Below are 23896 nucleotides of genomic sequence, written 5' to 3'. Positions count from 1 at the left end.
GTATATGCTGGTATTTAGACATAGTCTTTATATCTGTATATGCTGGTATTTAGACATAGTCTTTATATCTGTATATGCTGGTATTTAGACATAGTCTTTATATCTGTATATGCTGGTATTTAGACATAGTCTTTATATCTGTATATGCTGGTATTTAGACATAGTCTTTATATCTGTATATGCTGGTATTTAGACATAGTCTTTATATCTGTATATGCTGGTATTTAGACATAGTCTTTATACCTGTATATGCTGGTATTTAGACATAGTCTTTATACCTGTATATGCTGGTATTTAGACATAGTCTTTATACCTGTATATGCTGGTATTTAGACATAGTCTTTATATCTGTATATGCTGGTATTTAGACATAGTCTTTATATCTGTATATGCTGGTATTTAGACATAGTCTTTATATCTGTATATGCTGGTATTTAGACATAGTCTTTATATCTGTATATGCTGGTATTTAGACATAGTCTTTATATCTGTATATGCTGGTATTTAGACATAGTCTTTATATCTGTATATGCTGGTATTTAGACATAGTCTTTATATCTGTATATGCTGGTATTTAGACATAGTCTTTATACCTGTATATGCTGGTATTTAGACATAGTCTTTATACTTGTATATGCTGGTATTTAGACATAGTCTTTATACCTGTATATGCTGGTATTTAGACATAGTCTTTATATCTGTATATGCTGGTATTTAGACATAGTCTTTATATCTGTATATGCTGGTATTTAGACATAGTCTTTATATCTGTATATGCTGGTATTTAGACATAGTCTTTATATCTGTATATGCTGGTATTTAGACATAGTCTTTATATCTGTATATGCTGGTATTTAGACATAGTCTTTATATCTGTATATGCTGGTATTTAGACATAGTCTTTATATCTGTATATGCTGGTATTTAGACATAGTCTTTATATCTGTATATGCTGGTATTTAGACATAGTCTTTATATCTGTATATGCTGGTATTTAGACATAGTCTTTATATCTGTATATGCTGGTATTTAGACATAGTCTTTATATCTGTATATGCTGGTATTTAGACATAGTCTTTATATCTGTATATGCTGGTATTTAGACATAGTCTTTATATCTGTATATGCTGGTATTTAGACATAGTCTTTATACCTGTATATGCTGGTATTTAGACATAGTCTTTATATCTGTATATGCTGGTATTTAGACATAGTCTTTATACCTGTATATGCTGGTATTTAGACATAGTCTTTATATCTGTATATGCTGGTATTTAGACATAGTCTTTATACCTGTATATGCTGGTATTTAGACATAGTCTTTATACCTGTATATGCTGGTATTTAGACATAGTCTTTATACCTGTATATGCTGGTATTTAGACATAGTCTTTATATCTGTATATGCTGGTATTTAGACATAGTCTTTATATCTGTATATGCTGGTATTTAGACATAGTCTTTATATCTGTATATGCTGGTATTTAGACATAGTCTTTATATCTGTATATGCTGGTATTTAGACATAGTCTTTATATCTGTATATGCTTGTCAATTGCAACTGGTAATATATTCCACCTTACTCATGGTCATAATGATCCCGGTATCCCAGAGTTACAAATGTTTGTGAATATGTAATAAAGTTCTGATTTCACTGGTTATGACTAACAAGTTACTGTTTAACCGTACACACCAAACTCACACTATGATACTTCACTCACAGCGTACACCTCTGATGTATAACACAATTTCGTTGTAAGCAATAAGTAATAATGTTACCTGGAGTGTCCAATGTCTCTGTGAGACTTCAGTGATGCTGTGAGACTTACCCCTTCATCGAGTGTGGAAATGGAAAATCTTCAGACCGCTTCGGTCTCTTACCTTCTCAATTCAGTCATACCGGGATATAAGCTTATAGACGTTAACCACTCGTTTGAAACTTTAGCTCTGGATACCAACGGGTGCAGGTGATGGCGTCTCAGTTATCCGACATGCATTTCGGGACTCCGCCCTTTGTCAAGGATAATGCAGGTGTCTACGGTAGGTGCTTTATTTAACAAACTGGGATTAAACACAATTGGTTCACTCCGCACACACCTCTCTTACGTCACACCTCATTCATAGCGCCTGCATTTGTAAAAATATGCCTTCAAGCTCCGCCGTGGATCTGCCTTTTGCCCACATATATACCACATGATGTCAAAAATCATCACTATTTGTTAAACCTGAAGTGACAGGGTGTAGTTTAAATAATAACCGTAATACTCAATATTTTTTGCCTGTCTTCTAAATCTTCTCTAATTCGGCCCATGCTAGTCTAAATTGGCTATTCTTAATATATTTCAGAGTCAAAAATCCAACATTTAATTCAGAAAAGTGTCGTTCACCAGGGAGTATATGAGTATAATAGATTACTTAGTATCACATCGGATACATTAACAAGTCATACTTCTGTATGCATTGCATATTCAAATTCCTACCTTTAATTAAAAAAGAGGACATGATGTTACCCAGTGGATATCTATAGCTTATTCTCGACCTATTAAAATATGCCAATGAAAATTTTTAATATATTAATATTTAATATATATATATATATATATATATATACTCACACACACATATATATATACTCTCACACACACACATATATATATATATATATATACTCTCACATACACACATATATATACTCACACACACACACATATATATATATATATATACTCTCACATACACACATATATATACTCACACACACACATATATATATATATATATATACTCTCACATACACACATATATATACTCACACACACACACATATATATATATATATATAAACTCTCACACACACACATATATATATATACTCTCACACACACACATATATATATATATATATATATATATATATACTCACACACATATATATATACATATACATACAAATATACACAAACAAATATACATATACTCATATATACATACAAACATGTATACACACACACACACACATAGACATATACTGTACATACAAATATATACACACATAGACATACACATAAATACATACATACAAATACACACACTTACATACATATAAACACACACATATATACTGTATATATATATACAGGGAGTGCAGAATTATTAGGCAAATGAGTATTTTGACCACATCATCCTCTTTATGCATGTTGTCTTACTCCAAGCTGTATAGGCTCGAAAGCCTACTACCAATTAAGCATATTAGGTGATGTGCATCTCTGTAATGAGAAGGGGTGTGGTCTAATGACATCAACACCCTATATCAGGTGTGCATAATTATTAGGCAACTTCCTTTCCTTTGGCAAAATGGGTCAAAAGAAGGACTTGACAGGCTCAGAAAAGTCAAAAATAGTGAGATATCTTGCAGAGGGATGCAGCACTCTTAAAATTGCAAAGCTTCTGAAGCGTGATCATCGAACAATCAAGCGTTTCATTCAAAATAGTCAACAGGGTCGCAAGAAGCATGTGGAAAAACCAAGGCGCAAAATAACTGCCCATGAACTGAGAAAAGTCAAGCGTGCAGCTGCCAAGATGCCACTTGCCACCAGTTTGGCCATATTTCAGAGCTGTAACATCACTGGAGTGCCCAAAAGCACAAGGTGTGCAATACTCAGAGACATGGCCAAGGTAAGAAAGGCTGAAAGACGACCACCACTGAACAAGACACACAAGCTGAAACGTCAAGACTGGGCCAAGAAATATCTCAAGACTGATTTTTCTAAGGTTTTATGGACTGATGAAATGAGAGTGAGTATTGATGGGCCAGATGGATGGGCCCGTGGCTGGATTGGTAAAGGGCAGAGAGCTCCAGTCCGACTCAGACGCCAGCAAGGTGGAGGTGGAGTACTGGTTTGGGCTGGTATCATCAAATATGAGCTTGTGGGGCCTTTTCGGGTTGAGGATGGAGTCAAGCTCAACTCCCAGTCCTACTGCCAGTTTCTGGAAGACACCTTCTTCAAGCAGTGGTACAGGAAGAAGTCTGCATCCTTCAAGAAAAACATGATTTTCATGCAGGACAATGCTCCATCACACGCGTCCAAGTACTCCACAGCGTGGCTGGCAAGAAAGGGTATAAAAGAAGAAAATCTAATGACATGGCCTCCTTGTTCACCTGATCTGAACCCCATTGAGAACCTGTGGTCCATCATCAAATGTGAGATTTACAAGGAGGGAAAACAGTACACCTCTCTGAACAGTGTCTGGGAGGCTGTGGTTGCTGCTGCACGCAATGTTGATGGTGAACAGATCAAAACACTGACAGAATCCATGGATGGCAGGCTTTTGAGTGTCCTTGCAAAGAAAGGTGGCTATATTGGTCACTGATTTGTTTTTGTTTTGTTTTTGAATGTCAGAAATGTATATTTGTGAATGTTGAGATGTTATATTGGTTTCACTGGTAAAAATAAATAATTGAAATGGGTAAATATTTGTTTTTTGTTAAGTTGCCTAATAATTATGCACAGTAATAGTCACCTGCACACACAGATATCCCCCTAAAATAGCTAAAACTAAAAACAAACTAAAAACTACTTCCAAAACTATTCAGCTTTGATATTAATGAGTTTTTTGGGTTCATTGAGAACATGGTTGTTGTTCAATAATAAAATTAATCCTCAAAAATACAACTTGCCTAATAATTCTGCACTCCCTGTATATATATATATATATATATATATATATATATATATATACATTTGAGCCCTTCCAATGTCCTGCACCATGTCATATATCATAGTTGTTTTAGTATTTTTTGCAATAATAAACCTTTGTTTTACCTGTAATAAATATAAATATAACTGAAATACTTTATTTCCATATACTTTTAATGTGTTTTTTTATACAAACTATGAAGTGTAAATGGGATATTTAAGGTATCCAAAAGCACAATATTTTTCAGCAGTATTTTGCATTGCGCTCGACAGCAACACTTGTAATACGAGCATTAATAACGCTTACTGTCTATTAAAACTATAGGGCAAGCTAAATAATATGCTAGCTGTGTTAAGATTCTCTGGTTAATCTTTTTTAACCATCCAGTTGTAAAACTAGATTGTTCTCTATTCTTAGCGAGGGACCCAGTGCAAGATAACAACCGTGCGCTATCAGTTGTGCTATACTTGTAATATGGGCCTTTATAGGATGTGTATATAAAGAGCCAGATTATAAGTGGAGCACAAATTATCACTTACGGAAAAGCGATATTAGCGCTTCAATTAGTAATACCAGTGTACACAAATGTGTGCTGGTAATACAAGTTAGGTGCAATGCGAATTGCACGGAAGCTTTGCGCTCACGAGAGAGTGCTTCAATACGGATAGATTTGGAGTTTTGTCGGTAACGACCCGAAAATCTAACGCCGGCTTTTTTCTGGCCGCACCATAAAAATAACTCTGGTATAGAGAGTCCACATAAAGGCTGCGTTAGGCTCCAAAAAAGGAGCGTAGAGCATTTTTAACGCAGCTTCAACTCTCGATACCAGAGTTGCTTACGCAAGCGGCCAGCCTCAAAAACGTGCTCGTGCACGATTCTCCCATAGAAAACAATGGGGCTGTTTGAGCTGAAAAAAAACCTAACACCTGCAAAAAAGCCGCGTTCAGCTCTTAACGCAGCCCCATTGTTTGCTATGCGGAAACACCTCCTAAGTCTGCACCTAACACCCTAACATTTTCCCCCGAGTCTAAACACCCCTAACCTTACACTTATTAACCCCTAATCTGCCGCCCCCGCTATCGCTGACACCTGCATTTTATTTTTAACCCCTAATCTGCCGCTCCGTAAACCGCCGCTACTTACATTATCCTTATGTACCCCTAATCTGCTGCCCCTAACACCGCCGACCCCTATATTATATTTATTAACCCCTAATCTGCCGCCCACAACGTCGCCCCCACCTGCCTACACTTATTAACTCCTAATCTGCCGAGCAGACCGCACCGCTATTATTATAAAGTTATTAACCCCTAATCCGCCTCACTAACCCTATAATAAATAGTATTAACCCCTAATCTGCCCTCCCTAACATCGCCGACACCTAACTTCAAACATTAACCCCTAATCTGCCGACTGGAGCTCACCGCTATTCTAATAAATGTATTAACCCCTAAAGCTAAGTCTAACCCTAACACTAACACCCCCCTAAATTAAATATAATTTAAATCTAACGAAATTAATTAACTCTTATTAAATAAATTATTCCTATTTAAAGCTAAATACTTACCTGTAAAATAAATCCTAATATAGCTACAATATAAATTATAATTATATTATAGCTATTTTAGGATTAATATTTATTTTACAGGTAACTTTGTATTTATTTTAACCAGGTACAATAGCTATTAAATAGTTAAGAACTATTTAATAGCTAAAATAGTTAAAATAATTAGAAAATTACCTGTAAAATAAATCCTAACCTAAGTTACAATTAAACCTAGCACTACACTATCAATAAATTAATTAAATAAACTACCTACAATTACCTACAATTAACCTAACACTACACTATCAATAAATTAATTAAATACAATTCCTACAAATAAATACAATTAAATAAACTAGCTAAAGTACAAAAAATAAAAAAGAACTAAGTTACAAAAAATAAAAAAATATTTACAAACATAAGAAAAATATTACAACAATTTTAAACTAATTACACCTACTCTAAGCCCCCTAATAAAATAACAAAGCCCCCCAAAATAAAAAAATGCCCTACCCTATTCTAAATTACTAAAGTTCAAAGCTCTTTTACCTTACCAGCCCTGAACAGGGCCCTTTGCGGGGCATGCCCCAAGAAATTCAGCTCTTTTGCCTGTAAAAAAAAAACATACAATACACCCCCCCAACATTACAACCCACCACCCACATACCCCTAATCTAACCCAAACCCCCCTTAAATAAACCTAACACTAAGCCCCTGAAGATCATCCTACCTTGTCTTCACCTCACCGGGTATCACACCGATCCGTCCAGAAGAGCTCCTCCGATGTCCTGATCAAAGCCCAAGCGGGGGGCTGAAGAGGTCCATGATCCGGCTGAAGTCTTCATCCAAGCGGGCCAGAAGAGGTCTTCCATCCGATTGAAGTCTTCATCCAAGCGGCATCCATCCGGAGCGAAGCGGCAGCATCCTGAAGACCTCCGACGCGGAACATCCATCCTGGCCGACGACTGAACGACGAATGACGGTTCCTTTAAATGACGTCATCCAAGATGGCGTCCCTCGAATTCCGATTGGCTGATAGGATTCTATCAGCCAATCGGAATTAAGGTAGGAATTTTCTGATTGGCTGATGGAATCAGCCAATCAGAATCAAGTTCAATCCGACTGGCTGATCCAATCAGCCAATCAGATTGAGCTCGCATTCTATTGGCTGTTCCGATCAGCCAATAGAATGCGAGCTCAATCTGATTGGCTGATTCCATCAGCCAATCAGAAAATTCCTACCTTAATTCCGATTGGCTGATAGAATCCTATCAGCCAATCGGAATTCGAGGGACGCCATCTTGGATGAAGTCATTTAAAGGAACCGTCATTCGTCGTTCAGTCGTCGTCCAGGATGGATGTTCCGCCTCGGAGGTCTTCAGGATGCTGCCGCTTCGCTCCGGATGGATGCCGCTTGGATGAAGACTTCAATCGGATGGAAGACCTCTTCTGGCCCGCTTGGATGAAGACTTCAGCCGGATCATGGACCTCTTCAGCCCCCCGCTTGGGCTTGGATCAGGACATCGGAGGAGCTCTTCTGGACAGATTGGTGTGATACCCGGTGAGGTGAAGACAAGGTAGGATGATCTTCAGGGGCTTAGTGTTAGGTTTATTTAAGGGGGGTTTGGGTTAGATTAGGGGTATGTGGGTGGTGGGTTGTAATGTTGGGGGGGTATTGTATGTTTTTTTAACAGGCAAAAGAGCTGAATTTCTTGGGGCATGCCCCGCAAAGGGCCCTGTTCAGGGCTGGTAAGGTAAAAGAGCTTTGAACTTTAGTAATTTAGAATAGGGTAGGGCATTTTTTTTATTTTGGGGGGCTTTGTTATTTTATTAGGGGGCTTAGAGTAGGTGTAATTAGTTTAAAATTGTTGTAATATTTTTCTTATGTTTGTAAATATTTTTTTATTTTTTGTAACTTAGTTCTTTTTTATTTTTTGTACTTTAGCTAGTTTATTTAATTGTATTTATTTGTAGGAATTGTGTTTAATTAATTTATTGATAGTGTAGTGTTAGGTTAATTGTAGGTAATTGTAGGTAGTTTATTTAATTAATTTATTGATAGTGTAGTGTTAGGTTTAATTGTAACTTAGGTTAGGATTTATTTTACAGGTAATTTTGTAATTATTTTAACTATTTTAGCTATTAAATAGTTCTTAACTATTTAATAGCTATTGTACCTGGTTAAAATAAATACAAAGTTACCTGTAAAATAAATATTAATCCTAAAATAGCTATAATATAATTATAATTTATATTGTAGCTATATTAGGATTTATTTTACAGGTAAGTATTTAGCTTTAAATAGGAATAATTTATTTAATAAGAGTTAATTAATTTTGTTAGATTTAAATTATATTTAACTTAGGGGGGTGTTAGTGTTAGGGTTAGACTTAGCTTTAGGGGTTAATACATTTATTAGAATAGCGGTGAGCTCCAGTCGGCAGATTAGGGGTTAATGTTTGAAGTTAGGTGTCGGCGATGTTAGGGAGGGCAGATTAGGGGTTAATACTATTTATTATAGGGTTAGTGAGGCAGATTAGGGGTTAATAACTTTATAATAATAGCGGTGCGGTCTGCTCGGCAGATTAGGGGTTAATAAGTGTAGGCAGGTGGAGGCGACGTTGAGGGGGGAAGATTAGGGGTTAATAAATATAATATAGGGGTCGGCGGTGTTAGGGGCAGCAGATTAGGGGTACATAAGTATAACGTAGGTGGCGGCGCTTTGCGGTCGGCAGATTAGGGGTTAATTATTGTAGGTAGCTGGCTGCGACGTTGTGGGGGGCAGGTTAGGGGTTAATAAATATAATATAGGGGTCCGCGGTGTTAGGGGCAGCAGATTAGGGGTACATAAGTATAACGTAGGTGGCGGTCGGCAGATTAGGGGTTAAAAAAATTAATCGAGTGTCGGCGATGTGGGGGGACCTCGGTTTAGGGGTACATAGGTAGTTTATGGGTGTTAGTGTACTTTAGAGTACAGTAGTTAAGAGCTTTATAAACCGGCGTTAGCCCAGAAAGCTCTTAACTACTGACTTTTTTCCTGCGGCTGGAGTTTTGTCGTTAGATGTCTAACGCTCACTTCAGACACGACTCTAAATACCGGAGTTAGAAAGATCCCATTGAAAAGATAGGATACGCAATTGACGTAAGGGGATCTGCGGTATGGAAAAGTCGCGGCTGAAAAGTGAGCGTTAGACCCTTTTTTGAGTGACTCCAAATACCGGAGGTAGCCTAAAACCAGCGTTAGGAGCCTCTAACGCTGGTTTTCACGGCTAACGCCAAACTCCAAATCTAGGCCAGGATACGCAATTGACGTAAGGGGATCTGCGGTATGGAAAAGTCGCGGCTGAAAAGTGAGCGTTAGACCCTATTTTGAGTGACTCCAAATACCGGAGGTAGCCTAAAACCAGCGTTAGGAGCCTCTAACGCTGGTTTTCACGGCTAACGCCAAACTCCAAATCTAGGCCATAGGCTCCAATGGGAGCCTCGTTCTCATGCCAAAAGACACGGCATGAGAACCTAGCGCAAGGAATGGGATAAGTAGCACAGCGATAGACAGCAGATTTAAATATATATGTATATACTGTATTAGGGCTGTGCAATTAATCACATGATGCAATTAATTGCAATATGAGGCTACTCATATCTAATCTAAATCACACAAGCCTGCAATTTGTTATCAAAACAAACATTAACAACAAAAAAGTCTGAAATGGCTTCCTTAACGTGTCATGTCAGTCACACAAATGCTCCAGCCCTGCAAAAGCACTAATCACTTCTCCAGGGGGTCAGACCAAGAAGCGACACATCTGTGTCACAGCAAATAACACAGTCGCAAAAAAAAAATCCCCGCTATCTTTATTAAACTTGAAGGCGGAGTCCTCTAGGCTTATCCAGCATAAGGGAGGCTGAGACGCTTACCAGTGTGCAGACCAGGGAATCCCCACAAAACGGATAATTTAGCACCTTATTGCTCAGTGTAGTAGGAGCAGCAGCGGAGCAATGGCAGCAACAGACCTTGGTATGGCGGTGGTTTGGCTGTTGTCTGGTGTTGGTCTGGCGGTGTTCTGGTGGTTCTCTGGTGGTGGTTTGGCTGTTGTCTGGTGTTGGTCTGGCGGTGGTCTGGCTGTTGTCTGGTGGTGGTCTGGCCCTGGTCTGGCGGTTGTCTGGCTGTTGTCTGGCGGTGGTCTGGCGGTGGTCTGGCTGTGGTCTGGCTGTTGTCTGGCGGTGGTTTGGCCGTGGTCTGGCGGCTGTCTGGCGGTGATTTGGCAGTGGTTTGGCTGTGGTCTGGTGGTTGTCTGGTGGTTGTCTGGCGGTGGTCTGGCGGTGGTCTGGCAGTGGTAAGAACTGGCTACTATGTAATCACAGTACAGGCAGCTAATTTCATTTAAGCTAGTTTTGTTGTCTGTATTTGAATGCTCTCAGGCTGTATTGAACATTGAGAAATATGTACTTTAAGATTATGTACAGTTTAATGCATTTATTATTGAGAAATGTATGTTATCGGGGGGAAAAAAGTATAATTTTTTCCCCATATTGCACAGCCCTAGTATATAAGCATATACATATATATTTACAGGGAACATATAGTTCCTATAGACCACTATGTAAAGGCACATTTCAGTAGCTTTTTTTTCTAACACCCCCACATCCACCAACTTTAGCCCCCAAACTGCTTTTTCCATCTTTTTTTTACTAGTAATGGCTGGTTATTTATTGCACGCCCGTAAATAGGCGAATTTGCTCATTTCCGGGTAGAGATAAATTAAAGTGAAGGTCCATTTTGATTAATTAGTGCCCGGTTTTTAATAAACCTATTAAAAATAAGGGCACTTTAATTCATAAAAATTTACATTTCACTGTTTTCTTCAAAAACTTACCTTTTAATCCTGAATGCCGCTTCAGCAATTCCCCCGGCCGTCGGAAGCCTCTGCAGATGTCAGAAATGACGAATCCGGCTTCCTCCAATCACAGCTCCCCCCCCTGGGGGAATCTTTGCCTGATGCAACGCTGTGATTGGAGGAAGCCGGTTTGTCGTTTTGGACCCGTGAAGACAGCTTGCAACGGGCGGAGGAAGTGCTGGAGCGGCTGCCAGGATTAAAAGGTAAGTTTTGAAGAAAACAGTGAAATGTCAATTTTGATGAATTAAAGTGCCCTTGTTTTTAATAGGTTTATTAAAACCCGGGCACTAATTCATCAAAATAGACCTTCACTTTAATAATCCATTTATAATCTAGCTCAAAGTGTTTAATGTCCCTTAAATAAAATAAAAATGACAGCACAGCCGTAGTACAGCACAAATAGGCACGCTCAATGATGGTTCCATAGAACAGAGTATGACCAGAAGACTAATGGTGGTACAGGCACATAGAACAGTAACCCCAGTGAATACCTTTATTGAACTCCAGTTAGACAGATTATCCTGTAGGTAACAGTGGAATCTGCAGATAGCTGATACATTGGTGAACTACTCTAATTACCAATTGCTGAAGATTTTCATGAAGATGCTGATGTTACCTCTGAAATCTGATGAGGCTTGGTGGCTCCGATGTGTAAGCCAGACCTTGCTAGCTGATTATTCAGGAATAGAGAGAAACTCTAGACCTTGCTAGATCATATGGACTTGCAAATACAGAGTCAACCTTAAGTAGATTGATGGGCTGGGTATTCTAAATCTAGAAGCACAGAAACAGACTGTTCTGAAGCAGACATGAGTCAGTTTGGTACACAATTATATAAATGCACAAGTGTCTTCATATGTATAAGCGTTTTACTGAGTACAGGAGTATGCAAACTAGGTAGAATAAATTGACACAGAACGGCAACTTGGCAAAAGAGCTGACACTCACAGGACTGAAACTTGGTAAGAGTGACACTCAAAGGATTGTGAATTGGCAGAAGAGCTTGCACTCTCCTTATTTTTGTTAATTTGTTATTTTAATTTAGAAGAATAATGGCACTCACAGGATTGTGACTTGGAAGAATACCTAACACTCACTGCATTGTGAAAAGCTAACAGAGGATTGTGACTTGGCAGATGAAGAGACACTCACAGTTAGAGGTGAAGGAACGCACAGGTGAGCTAGCACTTGTAATTTAGCAGAAGGACGGATCTATACAGTCTGCAAACAGAAACACAATTCTGGGAATTATAGGTTCCAGGTAGTTACGTGTGCACGAGCCTAAGGAGCTCACATGGCACACACGTGGTAGTTATGAGGTGAAATCTGGCAGCAAAACCTACAGGCATGACATAGACACGACTAACAAGAAGGCATATCAAGTTGGCTCTTGCAAGCATTTGCAAAGATCTTCACTGAGTGTAAGATACACAGCCAAAACAAAAGTAAAATATGAGAGATAATTAATTCAGTTTTGGGATTGACTGCCTAATAAGTTAGAATGTGGCTTTTGTGCTAAAACATTGATATTAATTAATTGTATCCAAATAATAACTTCATATCATCTTGCTTCATTATATAATTAATGTGTTTAAACCTCAAAACAGAACTGAATATTTAAGTGAATTTAATTTGTGTCTAATAGTTTACAAATGGGATTTGATCTTTATTTATTAGCAAAAAAAAAAGGTTTATTAACATAATTAAGGGAGAAGGATGACAGTTATATAGAAGCAGCTATTTTGCCTGTTTTTGTGTGATTGTGGATGTCTGTAGTACTTTGTGTATACACGTGGGTGTCTGTAGTACTTTGTGTGTACACGTGGGTGTCTGTAGTACTTTGTGCGTACATGTGGGTGTCTGTAGTACTTTGTGCGTACATGTGGGTGTCTGTAGTACTTTGTGTGTACATGTGGGTGTATGTAGTACTTTGTGCGTACATGTGGGTGTATGTAGTACTTTGTGCGTACATGTGGATGTCTGTAGTACTTTGTGCGTACATGTGGGTGTCTGTAGTACTTTGTGCGTACATGTGGGTGTCTGTATTACTTTTTGCATACATGTCAATGTCTGTAGTACTTTGTGTGTACATGTGGATGTCTGTAGTACTTTGTGTGTACATGTGGGTGTCTGTATTACTTTTTGCATACATGTCAATGTCTGTAGTACTTTGTGTGTACATGTGGGTGTCTGTAGTACTTTGTGCGTACATGTGGGTGTCTGTAGTACTTTGTGCGTACATGTGGATGTCTGTAGTACTTTGTGCGTACATGTGGGTGTCTGTAGTACTTTGTGCATACATGTGGGTGTCTGTAGTACTTTGTGCGTACACGTGGGTGTCTGTAGTACTTTGTGTGTACACGTGGGTGTCTGTAGTACTTTGTGTGTACATGTGGGTGTCTGTAGTACTTTGTGTGTACACGTGGGTGTCTTTAGTACTTTGTGTGTATACGTGGGTGTCTGTAGTACTTTGTGCGTACATGTGGGTGTCTGTAGTACTTTGTGTGTACATGTGGATGTCTGTAGTACTTTGTGTGTACATGTGAGTGTCTGTAGTACTTTGGGTGTACACGTGAGTGTCTGTAGTACTTTGTGTGTACACGTGGGTGTCTGTAGTACTTTGTGCGTACATGTGGGTGTCTGTAGTACTTTGTGCGTACATGTGGGTGTCTGTAGTACTTTGTGTGTACATGTGGGTGTCTGTTGTACTTTATGTGTACACGTGGGTGTCTGTAGTACTTTGTGCGTACATGTGGGTGTCTGTAGTACTTTGTGTGTACATGTGGGTGTCTGTTGTACTTTGTGTGTACACTTGGGTGTCTGTAGTACTTTGTGTGTACATGTGGGTGTCTGTAGTACTTTGTGCGTACATGTGGGTGTCTGTAGTACTTTGTGTGTACACGTGGGTGTCTGTAGTACTTTGTGCGTACATGTGGGTGTCTGTAGTACTTTGTGCGTATATGTGGGTGTCTGTAGTTCTTTGTGCGTACATGTGGGTGTCTGTAGTACTTTGTGTGTACACGTGGGTGTCTGTAGTACTTTGTGTGTACATGTGGGTGTCTGTAGTACTTTGTGCGTACATGTGGGTGTCTGTAGTACTTTGTGCGTACATGTGGGTATCTGTAGTAATTTGTGTGTACACGTGGGTGTCTGTAGTACTTTGTGTGTACACGTGGGTGTCTGTAGTACTTTGTGCGTACATGTGGGTGTCTGTAGTACTTTGTGCGTACATGTGGGTATCTGTAGTACTTTGTGTGTACACGTGGGTGTCTGTAGTACTTTGTGTGTACACGTGGGTGTCTGTGGTACTTTGTGTGTACACGTGGGTGTCTGTAGTACTTTGTGAGTACACGTGGGTGTCTTTAGTACTTTGTGTGTATACGTGGGTGTCTGTAGTACTTTGTGCGTACATGTGGGTGTCTGTAGTACTTTGTGTGTACATGTGGATGTCTGTAGTACTTTGTGTGTACACATGGGTGTCTGTAGTACTTTGTGTGTACATGTGGGTGTCTGTAGTACTTTGGGTGTACACGTGGGTGTCTGTAGTACTTTGGGTGTACACGTGGGTGTCTGTAGTACTTTGTGTGTACACGTGGGTGTCTGTAGTACTTTGTGCGTACATGTGGGTGTCTGTAGTACTTTGTGCGTACATGTGGGTGTCTGTAGTATTTTGTGTGTACATGTGGGTGTCTGTTGTACTTTATGTGTACACGTGGGTGTCTGTAGTACTTTGTGCGTACATGTGGGTGTCTGTAGTACTTTGTGTGTACATGTGGGTGTCTGTTGTACTTTATGTGTACACGTGGGTGTCTGTAGTACTTTGTGTGTACATGTGGGTGTCTGTAGTACTTTGTGTGTACATGTGGGTGTCTGTAGTACTTTGTGCATACATGTGGGTGTCTGTAGTACTTTGTGTGTACACGTGGGTGTCTGTAGTACTTTGTGCGTACATGTGGGTGTCTGTAGTACTTTGTGCGTACATGTGGGTGTCTGTAGTTCTTTGTGCGTACATGTGGGTGTCTGTAGTACTTTGTGTGTACACGTGGGTGTCTGTAGTACTTTGTGCGTACATGTGGGTGTCTGTAGTACTTTGTGCGTACATGTGGGTATCTGTAGTACTTTGTGTGTACACGTGGGTGTCTGTAGTACTTTGTGTGTACACGTGGGTGTCTGTAGTACTTTGTGCGTACATGTGGGTGTCTGTAGTACTTTGTGCGTACATGTGGGTATCTGTAGTACTTTGTGTGTACACGTGGGTGTCTGTAGTACTTTGTGTGTACACGTGGGTGTCTGTGGTACTTTGTGTGTACACGTGGGTGTCTGTAGTACTTTGTGAGTACACGTGGGTGTCTGTAGTACTTTGTTTGTACACGTGGTTGTCTGTTGATGTCTGTGTGTGCAGATTACATGTGATGACAAGTATTCAAGTGCCTGTTATTTAAATAACAGTGACTTCACAGGCTGATGAGCAATAATTCTTTATCTGAATGTGAACTTCAATTGCTTCTGTTTTTATTATAACATTTCACCTTTTTAATAATTAATGACAACCAATTAAAAAACAAACTAACTGACGATATTACAAACTTGAAATGTTGTTGTAAATCAAACTAGTACCAGTTTTGGGGTGTGGTTAAATAACAAAAGAGAGAGCTGCTTTACCTTAAAATGCAGGGGCCTTTTTTATCCCAGTCTGGTGACTTGATCATGATTCAAAATATATTGATATTTGTGCAATATGTACTGTACATATCAAATGTTTGCTTCACTGTGACAAAGAGATTTCATTCTGAAACGTGTTGGAATTTTGTATCTGGAAATAAAACTGAGTTATTCTATAAACCATCTGTTCCCTATGTGTTGTCTCTGGTAAAGGGACAGTCAACACCAACATGTTGTTTAAAAAGATAGATAATCCCTTTATTACCCATTCCCCAGTTTTAAATAACCAACACAGTTATAATAATACACTTCTTACCTCTGTGATTACCTTGTATCTAAGCCTCAGCAAACTGCCCCCTTATTTCAGTTCTTTAGACAGACTTGCATTTTAGCCAATCAGTGCTGACTTCTAGGTAACTTCAAGTGCGTGAGCTCAATGTTATCTATATGACACACATGGACTAATGCCCTCTAGTGGTGAAAAAATGTCAAATTGCATTCAGATTAGATGCGGCCTTCAAGGTCAAAGAAATTAGCATATGAGCCTAACTAGGTTTAGCTTTCAACTAAGAATACCAAGAGAACAATGCAAAATTGGTGATAAAAGTAAATTGGAAAGTTTTTTAAAATTACTTCAAAGTTTATTTTGGACTTAACAGTTTGCTGTTAATTTGGACATGTCATGGAAAGCAGCGACACAGAACGTTTATTCTATTGTCATTTATTGTGGTGTTTTACATACAGTAATATTGCATTGTTCTCTTAAATACTCATAATAAAGCTTTATAAGGAGTGACATATTCCAGTGCTGCTGCCCAATTCCCCTATCATTTATTTGAACCATGGTAAAACGTTGGGGGGACTTAGTAACCTCTCTTGGGTTAATTGAAGTGAAGTTAAATGTTAACCCCTTTGTAGTTGTATAAGAGTATAATTCTGCTCATTCATTACAGAGAAATCGTGCGCTAGCTCCATCCTTTAATCGCCCCTGTGCTCATACTTTTAACATTGCATTTTAGTTTTTTCTTACACAGTATTGTGCTAAATGCGTAAACATGGGCACAATATGTCATTGTTGATTTAAAATGATACTTATCAGTGGTTCATTTTACAGAATTTCAAATAGACGATGTTCCATTATTTTGTTTTATTTATTTTTTTTGTGTTGTATGAATATTTAGCTTTTCCTGACATCTAATCCTTTTCAATACACCAAATAAATCAGATTTATAAAATAGGTGTTTATACTGTAACAGACTTTTATTCTTGTGTTTTCAGGATTTTGTGTCAATATTAATATATAATCATATAATTATTCAGAAATTCAACTTGCTAAAATGCCAAGTAATTTATTTGTAACTGTATTCAATGGCTGTGTTTTCTTTTTATATATATAATGTATAAAATTGTTAAATTCCCGCCATACTTGGCCTTGGTCTATTAATAAGAGGTAAAGTGCAGAATATTCAGCCTAAATATGACTTCTTTTGTAAAATGTTTACAGTAAGTGAATGTTTTTCTGGCTCAGCAAATGGACTTTATATTTATCCACTTGTAGGTCCATTAGTGACCCTCGCTTCTCAAATCACAGTTGTCAAGGCCAGATGGTGGCTTTGCTGGGTTCTGTTGGCATTTTTGAAGTACACATTTGCATAAAAGATCCCTCTGTGCGTTGTATAAGTGTAAGCATTGTATATTCTCTATACTCCCTCATTTCAAGTATATGAAGATATAAACTATTGCACTCTGCATTTTTAAGATTATACTTTCAAACTGTTGTTTTGTGAGTGGAAAATGAGAGATGTGAATCAGTCTTCACCACTCTATAGCCCTTAGCTATAGTCAATGTCCTCATCCCTATATAACCGTTAGCTATAGTCAATTCCCTCATACTTATATAGCCCTTAGCTATAGTCAATTCCATCATACTTATATAGCCCTTAGCTTTAGTCAATGCTCTCATCCCTTTATAGTCCTTAGCTATAGTTAATACCCTCATCCCTATATAGCCCTTAGATATAGTCAATGCTCTCATCCCTATATAGCCCTTAGATATAGTCAATGCTCTCATCCCTATATAGCCCTTAGATATAGTCAATGCTCTCATCCCTATATAGCCCTTAGATATAGTCAATGCTCTCATCCCTATATAGCCCTTAGATATAGTCAATGCTCTCATCCCTATATAGCCCTTAGCTATAGTCAATGCTCTCATCCCTATATAGCCCTTAGCTATAGTCAATGTCCTCATCCCTATATAACCCTTAGCTATAGTCAATGCCCTCATTCCTATATAGCCCTTAGCTATAGTCAATTCCATCATAATTATATAGCCCTTAGCTTTAGTCAATGCTCTCATCCCTATATAGCCCTTAGCTATGGTCAATACCCTCATCCCTATATAGCCCTTAGATATAGTCAATGCTCTCATCCCTATATAGCCCTTAGATATACTCAATGCCCTCATCCCTATATAGCCCTTAGCTATAGTCAATGCCCTCATCTCTTTATAGCCCTTAGCTAAAGTCAATGCCCTCATCCCTTTATAGCCCTTAGCTATAGTCAATGTCCTCACCACTATATAGCCCTTAGATATAGTCAATGTCCTCATCCCTATATAACCCTTAGCTATAGTCAATGCCCTCATTCCTATATAGCCCTTAGCTATAGTCAATGTCCTCATCCCTATATAACCCTTAGCTATAGTCAATGCCCTCATTCCTATATAGCCCTTAGCTATAGTCAATGTCCTCATCCCTATATAACCCTTAGCTATAGTCAATGCCCTCATTCCTATATAGCCCTTAGCTATAGTCAATGTCCTCATCCCTATATAACCCTTAGCTATAGTCAATGCCCTCATTCCTATATAGCCCTTAGCTATAGTCAATTCCCTCATACTTATATAGCCCTTAGCTTTAGTCAATGCTCTCATCCCTTTATAGCCCTTAGCTATAGTTAATACCCTCATCCCTATATAGCCCTTAGCTATAGTCAATGCCCTCATTCCTATATAGCCCTTAGCTATAGTCAATACCCTCATCCCTATATAGCCCTTAGATATAGTCAATGCTCTCATCCCTATATAGCCCTTAGATATACTCAATGCCCTCATCCCTATATAGCCCTTAGCTATAGTCAATGCCCTCATCTCTTTATAGCCCTTACCTATAGATAATGCCCTCATTCCTATAAAGCACTTAGCTATAGTCCATGACCTCATCCATTTATAGCCCTTAGCTTTACTTAATGCCCTCATCCCTATATAGCCTTTAGCTATAGTCAATGCTCTGATCCCTATATAGCCCTTAGCAATAGTTAATGCCCTCATCCCTATATAGTCCTTAGCTATAGTCAATGCCCTCATCCCTATAATGCCCTTAGCTATAGTCAATGCCCTCATTCCTATTTAACCCTTAGCTATAGCCAATGCCCTCATTCCTATTTAGCCCTTAGCTATAGTCAATGCCCTCATACCTATATAGCCCTTAGCTATAGTAAATGCCCTCATCCCTATATAGCCCTTAGCTATAGTCAATGCCCTCATCCCTATATAGCCCTTAGCTATAGTCAATGCTCTCATTCCTATATAGCCCTTAGATATAGTCAATGCCCTCATCCCTATATAGCCCTTAGCTATAGTTAATGCCCTCATCCCTATATAGCCCTTAGCTATAGTTAATGCTCTCCTCCCTATAAAGCCCTTAGCAATAGTCAAGGCCATCATCCCTATACAGCCCTTAGCTATAGTTAATGCTCTCATCCCTATAAAGCCCTTAGCTATAGTCAATGCCCTCATCCCTATAAAGCCCTTAGCTATAGTCAATGCTCTCATTCCTATATAGCCCTTAGCTATAGTCAATGCCCTCATCCCTATATATGCCTTAGCTATAGTCAATGCCTCATCCCTATATAGCCCTTAGCTATAATTAATGTTCTCATCCTTATAAAGCCCTTAGCTATAGTCAATGCTCTCATTCCTATATAGCCCTTAGCTATAGCCAATGCCCTCATCCCTATATATCCCTTAGCTATAGTCAATGCCTCATCCCTATATAGCCCTTAGCTATAGATAATGCTCTCATCCTTATAAAGCCCTTAGCTATAGTCAATGCCCTCATCCCTATATAGCCCTTAGCTATAGTCAATGCTCTCATTCCTATATAGCCCTTTGCTATAGTCAATGCCCTCATCCCTATATAGCCCTTAGATATAGTTAATGCTCACATCCCTATAAAGCCCATAGCTATAGTCAATGCCCTCATCCCTATATAGCCCTTAGCTATAGCCAATGCTCTCATTCCTATATAGCTCTTAGCTATAGCCAATACCCTCATCCTTATAATGCCCTTAGCTATAGTCAATACCCTCATACCTATATAGCCCTTAGCTATAGTCATTGACCTCATCCCTATATAGCCTTTAGCTATAGTTAATGCTCTCATCCCTATAAAGCCCTTAGCTATAGTCAATGCCCTCATTCCTATATAGCCCTTAGCTATTGTTTATGCCCTCATCCCTATATAGCCTTTAGCTATAGTTAATGCCCTCATCCCTGTATAGCCCTTAGCTATAGTTAATGCCCTCATATCTATATAGCCCTTAGCTATAGTCAATGCCCTTATCCCTATATAGCCCTTTGCTATAGTTAATGCCCTCATCCCAATATATTCCTTAGCTATAGTCAATGCCCTCATCCATATATAGCCCTTAGCTTTAGTCAATTCCCAATATTCCTATATAGCCCTTAGCTATTATGAATGCCCTCATCCCTAAATAGCCCTTGGCCGAGTTAATGCCCTCATCCCAATAAAGCCCTTAGCTATAGTCAATGTCCTCATCCCTATATAACCCTAAGCTATAGTCAATGCCCTCATCCCTATATAGCCCTTAGCTATAATCAATGCTCTCATCCCTTTATAGACTTTAGATATAAATAATGTCCTCATCCCTATATAGCCCTTAGCTGAGTTAATGTCCTCATTCCTATAAAGCCCTTAGCTATAGTTAATGCCCTTATACATATATTGCCCTTAGCTATAGTCAATGTCCTCATCCCTATATAGCCCTTAGCTATTGTTTATGCCCTCATCCCTATATAGCCTTTAGCTATAGTTAATGCCCTCATCCCTGTATAGCCCTTAGCTATAGTTAATGCCCTCATATCTATATAGCCCTTAGCTATAGTCAATGCCCTTATCCCTATATAGCCCTTTGCTATAGTTAATGCCCTCATCCCAATATATTCCTTAGCTATAGTCAATGCCCTCATCCATATATAGCCCTTAGCTTTAGTCAATTCCCAATATTCCTATATAGCCCTTAGCTATTATGAATGCCCTCATCCCTAAATAGCCCTTGGCTGAGTTAATGCCCTCATCCCAATAAAGCCCTTAGCTATAGTCAATGTCCTCATCCCTATATAACCCTAAGCTATAGTCAATGCCCTCATCCCTATATAGCCCTTAGCTATAATCAATGCTCTCATCCCTTTATAGACTTTAGATATAAATAATGTCCTCATCCCTATATAGCCCTTAGCTGAGTTAATGTCCTCATTCCTATAAAGCCCTTAGCTATAGTTAATGCCCTTATACATATATTGCCCTTTGCTATAGTCAATGCCCTCATCCCTATATAGACATTGGCTATAGTCAAAGCCCTCATCCCTATATAGCCCTTAGGTTTAGTCAATGTCCTAATCCCTATATAGCCCTTAGCATTAGTCAATGCTCTCATCCCTATATATCCCTTAGCTATAGTCAATGCCCTCATCCCAATATAACCCTTAGCTTTTGTCAGTGCCCTAATCCCTATATAGCTCTTAGCTATAGTCAATTCCCTCATCTCTATATAGCCCTTAGCTTTAGCCAATGCCCTCATCCCTATATAACCCTTAGCTATAGTTAATGCCCTCATCCCTTTATATCCCTTAGATATAGTCAATACCCTCATCCCTATATAGCCCTTAGATATAGTCAATGCCCTCACCTGTATATAGCCCTTAGCTGTAGTCAATGCCCCATCCCTATGTAGACCTTAGCTATAGTCAATGCCATCATCCCTATACAGCCCATAGCTATAGTCAATGCACGTATCCCTATATAGCCGTTAGCTATAGTTAATGCCCTCATCCCTATATAGCCCTTAGCTGAGTTAATGCCCTCATCCCTATAAATCCCCTAGATATAGTTAATGCCCTCAGCCCTATATAGCACTTAGCTATAGTCAATTTCCTCATCCCTATAGAGCCCTTAGCTTTAGTCAATGCCCTCATCCCTTTATAGCCCTTAGCTATAGTCAATGCCCTCATCCCTATATAGCCCTTAGCTATAGTCAATGCCCTCATCCCTATATAGCCCTTAGCTATAGTCAATGCCCTCATCCCTATATAGCCCTTAGCTATAGTCAATGCCCTCATCCCTATATAGCCCTTAGCTATAGTCAATGCCCTCATCCCTATATAGCCCTTAGATATAGTCAATGCCCTCATTCCTATATAGCCCATAGCTATAGTCAATGCCCTCATCCCTATATAGCCCTTAGCTTTAGTCAATTCCCAATATCCCTATATAGCCCTTAGCTATTATTAATGCCCTCATCCCTATATAACCCTTAGCTGAGTTAATGCCCTCATTCCTATAAAGCCCTTAGCTATAGTCAAAGCCCTCCTCGCTATATAGCTCTTAGATATAGTTAACGCCCTCATTCCTATATAACCCTTAGCTATAGTCAATTCCCTCATCCCTATATAGCCCTTAGCTATAGTCAGTGCAATCTTCCCTATATATAGCCCTTAGCTATAGTCAATGCCCTCATCCATATATAGCCCTTAGCTATAGTCAATGCCCTCATCCCAATATAGCCCTGAGATATAGTCAATGCCCTCATCTGTATATATAGCCCTTAGCTATAGTCAATGCCCTCATCCCAATATAGCCCTGAGATATAGTCAATGCCCTCATCTGTATATAAAGCCCTTAGCTGTAGTCAATGCCCTCATCCCTATATAGACCTTAGCTATAGTCAATGCCCTCATCCCTATATAGCCATTAGCTATAGACAATGCCCTCATCCCTATATAGCCATTAGCTATAGACAATGCCCTCATCCCTATATAGACCTTAGCTATAGTCAATGCCCTCATCCCTATATAGACCTTAGCTATAGTCAATGCCCTCATCCCTATATAGCCATTAGCTATAGACAATGCCCTCATCCCTATATAGACCTTAGCTATAGTCAATGCCCTCATCCCTATATAGCCATTAGCTATAGTCAATGCCCTCATCCCTATATAGCCATTAGCTATAGACAATGCCCTCATCCCTATATAGCCCTTAGCTATAGTCAATGCCCTTATCCCTACTGTATATAGCCCTTAGCTATAGTCAATGCCCTTATCCCTATATAGCCGTTAGCTATAGTTAATGCCCTCAACCCTATATAGCCGTTAGATATAGTTAATGCCCTTACCCCATCTCAGCCTGAGGCATAGTTGCCAACATTTGAAAAAAAAAATCCAGGGACACTTTACGGCAAAGTCGATTTATGGGTTCTATAGCTCCATCCAGTTAGATCCACCCCAAAACAACCACATAAAATACTAGTAGTATTATTTAGCTGTACTAATCACTTAATGCAACATCATCAAGTTCATCTCCCTTACCCCCTCTCAAATATATAATTGACATTGAAAGAATACCCACAGCACCAAAACAAGGGTTTCCCATGCCAGACTTTAGCTTTGTATATTTACAGTTGGTGAATACACTTATAATTTCTTGAATCATTACCTTCTGCAGCAAATTCCATAGTTATGCATTGCTGACCTCTTTGGTACCCGAGGATTTAATGTTTACTTGCTCAAATGAACAATGAAATGTTCTCAATCATCCACCATCTTTTTATCTCATGTGACTTCACAACCACCAACAGGAACATTCTGTAGGGTGTGGGTAAAAGCCGGATCTTGCCGGATCCATGCCTAATTTAGACAAATACACACAAATGTAATTGTTTTCCACACAAACACATCCAGATACTTCTGGATTCAACAACATTTTACTGCAAAACATTTGGGTCCTTTAAG

Source organism: Bombina bombina, chromosome 6, assembly GCF_027579735.1.
Source record: "Bombina bombina isolate aBomBom1 chromosome 6, aBomBom1.pri, whole genome shotgun sequence".
NCBI lineage: Eukaryota > Metazoa > Chordata > Amphibia > Anura > Bombinatoridae > Bombina > Bombina bombina.
The sequence above is the reverse complement of the archived record's forward strand: the minus strand, read 5'-3'. Positions refer to the sequence as shown.